This window comes from Enhydra lutris, unplaced genomic scaffold (assembly GCF_002288905.1).
Source record: "Enhydra lutris kenyoni isolate GAN:26980312 unplaced genomic scaffold, ASM228890v2 scaffoldscaffold41, whole genome shotgun sequence".
Classification (NCBI taxonomy): domain Eukaryota; kingdom Metazoa; phylum Chordata; class Mammalia; order Carnivora; family Mustelidae; genus Enhydra; species Enhydra lutris.
Genome location: NW_019154125.1, coordinates 8,185,866 through 8,192,400, shown reverse-complemented (window position 1 = coordinate 8,192,400; position 6,535 = coordinate 8,185,866). Strand labels below are relative to the sequence as shown.

The following is a 6,535-nucleotide window of genomic DNA, read 5'->3' as shown; positions in this document are numbered from 1 at the left end:
ATTAGTTAGAAAATCCAGTATCATGTATTAGTTAGAATTAGTTAGAATAAGCACTAGTTGCTGTAATACAAATTCCAAAATTTCATAGTAGAAGTTTAATTTTTGTTCATACAAAGCTGAATACAAACATTTCAGGTAAGCATCAGCTAAGGGACCCAGACTCCTTCCATCTGTGGCTCTACCATCACCTGGGCTGTGGAGCCATTGGCCATTCCTTCCTCTGCATTTGGCTGGGAAATAGAGGAAGAGTTTGAGGGATCACACAGGAGGTTTTTATGGGTCCGGTTTAGAAGACTGAACTCATTTGCACACACATGGCTACACCTACCTTGAAGGCAGGCTGGGAGAAGTGCTCTAGCTGTGTGCCCTAGAGACAGAAAAAACACTTTTGTGCCTTCATAATCTGCACTTGACAAAATTGACAGCTGGTTTTCTTAGATTCCTTTTTCTTTTCAATTTTGCTTAATTCTGTGATAATATAGAAGTATCCCTTATTATCTTAACCCACTTTGTTCTTGAGTCCAGATTATGAGAGTTTAGATACCATTTACACCACTTACCCAAGTCTATTCGGTTCCTGTGTTCAGACAGGAAGTGTTTTGATAGCGAAGATATATTCATTCTTTCCTTAAAAAAAAAGAAAATTGAAATTTGCAGGCTCTGAATTCATCCACTAGCCTTCATTTCAGGAAATACTCCTAAATCAACTCAGAGTATTTTTTGTCCTATTTAAAAATTATACATCAGATTATATGTCTTCCCAAGGAAACAATATGTAAAAATATTTTCTGTGGTTCTTTATTCCTAACCTACATTTTTGTTTTGTTTTGTATTGTTTTTTAAGATAAAGAAAAATTTCTAAGATTTTCTTCTCTGCATATTAAGAACTAGTACTTGGTCATGCATTGATAACATTCATCAGGATCAATTCTTGTAGAAATAATTCATGTTAACATACCTTTCTTTATATGCTAAAAAGACATGTACACATGCTATATTTGGGGAGTAGAACATCTTTGTATAATTACCCATTTTTATTTTTTTCTATTTTAATGTACATTTAACATTGTTCTCCAGTTATCTTTTAATTTTAACAAATGTTTTGCAAAATGTCTGAAAATTTTATAGAGTAAGTTGATTACTAGTATCTTAAAAAATTTTATGTACTTACTTTCTGGTTTTTGCACATTTTTACTATTAACTTGACAATTTGTGTAAAATATTCCATATAGGCTCTTACCATCTATTTACATTTCATCTATGTTTACCTTGAATAGTATTTTCATGTGCAGTGTATTTAATTACGTAATTATGAGTGTCTTCCTTTATTCTTCCTACTAAGATTTTCTCATATTCCATCAATATATTTTATGTTCCAAGATAAATCACTATCCACTTTTGCAAGGCTTTTGTTGCTAAGTCATTACATTTATTTCTTTTTTAATTTCATCTTCTAACTACATGTCATTATTGTAAGTGTGCCATTGATTTTTTTGAAGAATATATTAAAATCTTGCCATTCTGTGAACTAAGTTCTTGGTTGATATCCTTGTATAATTATACAATTAGCAGAAGTTGACTTTCTTTCTGACTAGATATCCAGAGACCTTATATGAGGCTTTCCTTTAACTATCTTCTTATGAAATTTTTTAAGTGTTTTTTAAGATTTTATTTACTTATTTAGAGAGTGAGTGGGGGAAAGGGCAGTAAAAGAGAGAGAGAGAGAGAGAGAGAATCTCAGGCAGGCTCCACGCTTAGCCCAGAACCCAATGTGGGGCTCCATCTCAGGACCCTGAGATCATGACCTGAGCCAAAATCCAAGAGTCGAACACTGAACTGACTGAGCCACCTGGATGCCCCTAAAGTTTCATTAAGATATACAAAGCTCAATCTGTGTCCCCTTAGTCTTCTAATTAAGTAAATCTACTAACTGAATCCAAAATATTTATAAAATTAACTGAAATACAGAAATTGTGACAGATAGCAAATCACATCATCTGAAGTAACTATATTTGGAATTCTATTTCTATACACATTAAAGGAACAAATTAACAATCCATTGATACCCTAAGTGAATACATTAAATGTAACATTAAAAAAAATTTACAAATGCACTTTTTCTATAACATTAAATGTAACATAATACATTTTATAAATGTACTTTTTGTATAAAACTAAAATTCTACTACAATGGCAAAGAATATTTCTGAAATTACTTCTGAGAGGAGAATTGCAGTCAGTTAGATCAATAGCTGTTTTGAGTGTTGTGATATCACCACCTACTGGAGAATTAGAACTGGAACATTTTCATTTTGGAAATCCTCATCAAATGGTAATATTTACTGAATTAAGATCCTTCTTAGATTCATAAGGTTTGTTAAGATGCTGAAGTCTTAACCCCTTACTTTACACACATGCGAAAATAGACACATAAGGGTTAATGACCTGCCTAAATCATTACTAGTTCTATATAAGAGGATAATATAAGATGAATTATATATAAGACTCTACTCCATTTCTACAAGTCCTCAGTCCCATGATCCGTGTTCTATAACTTGTCTTCTAGGGCAACAGTCCCCATGTTCATTGTCAGTGTCCATTATAATAAAGGCTAAAAACACTCTTAAAGTGAAAACAAAGTTGGTTTTTCTACCAAAATTGTTTATCACAATTTCCCATTTTTCTTCTACTGCCTCAGAATAAATTTTTACTGAGTTCTTAGGTTTTCTCCAACAGATGACTGCTGATCAAATTATTTAGGATAAGCATCTAGTTTCTCATTATCTCCCTTTTATTTTCTCATGCATAATTTAAAAAAAAAGAAGATAGCACTTTCCAACTCTCAGGCTGCAAATTAAAAGACTGTTGGAAACTATATAGGAAAACAGGCTCCCTCTCAAACCAGGAGAGAATAAACTGGTGTTAAGTTTGTTAGCAATTTCACAATATCTATCTAAAGGGTAAATCACGTCACTTTTGACACCACAGTTCTGCCTCTAGGAATTTATTTTACAGATATTTTTGCCCAAATATTCATCATCATATTATTCTTCATAGCAAAACAAAACAAATCTGAAAATTAAATGCTCTAAAAGGATACCAATAAATTAGAGAACATTGACACAGCCATACAATATGGAGTACTGTTCAGCCATTTTTTAAAACAACATGGTTCTGTGCATACTTATAAGAAAAGAAGACTGAACATTATACTTAAAGAGAAAGAGCCAGTTTTTGCATTATATGTGTATTATCATTCCACCTGTGTAAAAATACAGAATTGTAGGGGCAGCTGGTGGCTCAGTCAGTTAAGTGCCTGACTCCTGGTTTTGGCTCAGATCATGATCTCAGGGTCCTGAGATGGAGCCCCACATTGGGCTCTGCGCTCATCAGGGTGTCTGCTTGTCCCTTTCCCTCCCCCTCTGTCTCTCCTCTCATTCGTGCACTTTCTCTCTTTCTCTTTCTCTCTCTCTCGCTCAAATAAATAAAATCTTAAAAAAACACACAATTTCCAATATTTAGAAAAATATTAAATATTAAATTTAAGCTTCAAAAATTGTTTTCAAATATTTAATGTGTTTCTCAGTTTGTTATCATGAATATAACTTCTAGTATATGATTTTCATTCTTGAAATGGCTACATGTAGTTTTTGATCAAGACTTTTAAGAAATGATTTAGTCTAACTCTTGATGGGCACGTTTGATGAAAAACTTTATTTTCACTAGAATACAATACAAAAAATTTTAGTTACTTTATAACCATGTGAAAATTTTAACATAGTTGAGAGTCTATGTTTTCAGAGGAATGTCGTCTTCTTTTCTTTCATTGATAAATATAAAGTTAAAACTTCTTTGGTGATGTGACTGGATTTCCAAGTTAACCAAACACTTCCATAACAAGTATTTCACAACCTAAATGGTCTTTCAAAAGTCATGGGCCTTGCTAAAGCAGTCAACTTCAAAGTGGTTTGGATGGTCCTAAAATGGCATGTCAGCCCCAAGTAGGCAGAATTGTATAAAATATGCAGTGTACTGGGTTGAATAGTGCCCCCCGCCAAATTCATGTCCATCCAGAAGCTCAGCATATGACCTGATTTGAAATAATGCACATGTAATCAAGGCAAGGTTTAAGATAAGATCATCTTGAATCAGGGTAGGCTCAAAATCCAATGATAGTATCCTTAAAAGAGACAGAAAAGAGAAAGGCCCAAGGACACAGAGAAGAATGTGATGTGAATATAGAGACAGGGGTTGAAGTGTTGCATCCTCAGACCAAGGAATGCCAAGGGTTCACAATATTCTATCACCAGAAGCTGGGAGAGAGACAGGAAATGTGTTCTCCCTCACAGCCAGCAGAAGAAACCAACCCTCGGAACACCTGAGACTTCAGACTTGTGGCCTCCAGAATTGTGAAAGAATGTATTTCTGTTACTTTAAAGTCACCCAGTTTGTGGTACTTTGTCATGGCAGGCCAGGAAACTTGAGGTCCTGCCCCTGGGATGCCTGGCATGGGGCAGGGACCTAAGGAGTGGCTGTGGAATCCAGTAGAGCTCTCTTTCCGTGAGGTAAACCCAGATTTCATTTTCAAGATAGAAAAATCCATCAGACTCAGCACTTTCCCCAGCACTCCACAGCCTGTGCCAATCCACCTCCCCCTCACACAAACTATTCAAGGAAACCACCTGTGAGGGCAACACTTAGAGAACAACTCAGGAAAATAAGATCTTCCTCTAATTCCTGCTACAGTGTGGCAAAATGTCATCAAGTAGAGGATGAGGAAAATGATCAGCCTTCTTCAGAGGAAGCAGTATTTCCAACCAGAGAAAACTGTTGGAATATCCAGAAAATTTTAAACATACGATGAATTTGATGAAAGGACATATTTGAAAAACACCTTTAAGAATATTAATGCATGTGTATATCAGTCACTTGATACTAGGTCATGCAGCAGCCCCCAAAAGGAGTTTGCAAAAGAAAATCTTCTCAAACAAGGATTAAATGAAGAAAAAGCAAAATTGGTGAGCTTGTTCAAAAAAAAGAAGACCTTCTTCAGAGGTTAAAACTTGTCAAAATATATGGCTCAGACTGTGACCGGGTTACAGCTGCTAATAAGGAAGTGGAGAAGCTTTAGCCAGCTGTTGCTTTATGACATGCAGCCAACTGTGTCTGAGGAGAACAAGAAATCCAGCTTCCCTCAGCTGATGGGCCACTGTGGGTTAGACAGTAAGATGCCACCCTATAATGGAAATGAAGAAGAAGGTATAGATGTTTCATTCATAATTTTTCCTCCAAATGTCTTCAAGAAGGACAACTTAAAAGATACTCACACATTTGAAAAAGAAGATCTAAACCATTAGGAATTAGAGAAAGGTACAGGTGAACATCATTTATGTAAATATAAACAAGGCTCTAAGATGAAAATCTGGTATGTGGGGTAAATTTGCCAAAGAAAATCTGATACCTAAAGTAATGTGAAAAAAATAAAATCGTGTTTAAAAAAATAATTTGGACAGTTCTGAAAGCCAATTATACTGTTTTGCTCATGGCAAAAAAGTTTTATGTTGACTGTTAAAAAAACAACAGCAGTCCAGTCTGGTGAATGTCTACACCTAAACTGGCCTAAAAATGCCTGCCTCTCCTAAGTTTGTGACTTTTGTTTCCATCCATTTACCACACATTTCTGTCTAGATGGTCTAGCAGGTAATGAAGCTCCTATGTCCAAAATTTAACAGTAATCATAATAATGTTATGGAGATAAAAATTGGGGATCCCTGCACAAACCAAAAGCCTTTGCCTATTCCAACCCCCAATCTGCTCTCCTTGTCCCGCATCAGGTGCTTTGGGCACCTGGAACGCCAGCTCCGGCCAAGCTCCCCCTCCATGCCCACGGGAGATTTCGTGGTCAGCCTACAGAAGCAGACAGTCAGCAGAACGCTGCCATGCCGCCCTTCTTGCTCCTTCATCAAGCTGGCCTGGTGCTTCTTTGCTGGGCCTGTATCAGGCCCCACCCTGGTCAGGCACCCTTGAAAAAGAGACCATCTGGAGGCCCCAGGTCCCCTCGTGCTGAGGGAGTAGTAACCTGGAGGGACATCTGTGACTCTTCTGTCCCAGAAATTATCTCAGGGATGTATGCTTGGGATGTCCCCTATGGAGAAGGAGGGTTGATACATAATGAAAAAAATAGACGGATCAAATAGGAGAGCATTTTCCTCAGGTCTCCCTGCGTGTTCTCACCTCCCCCAGGCCCTGGCCTTCCTTCGCTGGCCCCTGCACCTTCACCATTTCCTGCTCTGGCCCCCTCTCAGATCCGCTCAGGACCCCGGCTGTGCTGCAGGGAAGTCGGCTGAACTTGAGGAATAGAGGCCGCGCTGTGTGAATATAGGAGCCGGAAGAAAGCATGGTGGAGACTTCCGGTCAAACTTGTCTCTTCAGCTGGGCAAACGTGGCCACGATTTTCACCCGCTCTGAGCATGTTTGTTAGTGGGTGCCCGTGTCAGGGGGGATGATAAGGTCTACCTCACAAGGCTGTGAGAAT

At 37.4% G+C, this 6,535-nt stretch overlaps 1 pseudogene; it reads left to right on the top strand.

Moving 5' to 3' along the window:
- Positions 1-4,508: 4,508 nt before the first annotated feature.
- On the top strand, positions 4,509-5,357 carry LOC111155396 (annotated as a pseudogene).
- Positions 5,358-6,535: the final 1,178 nt, after the last annotated feature.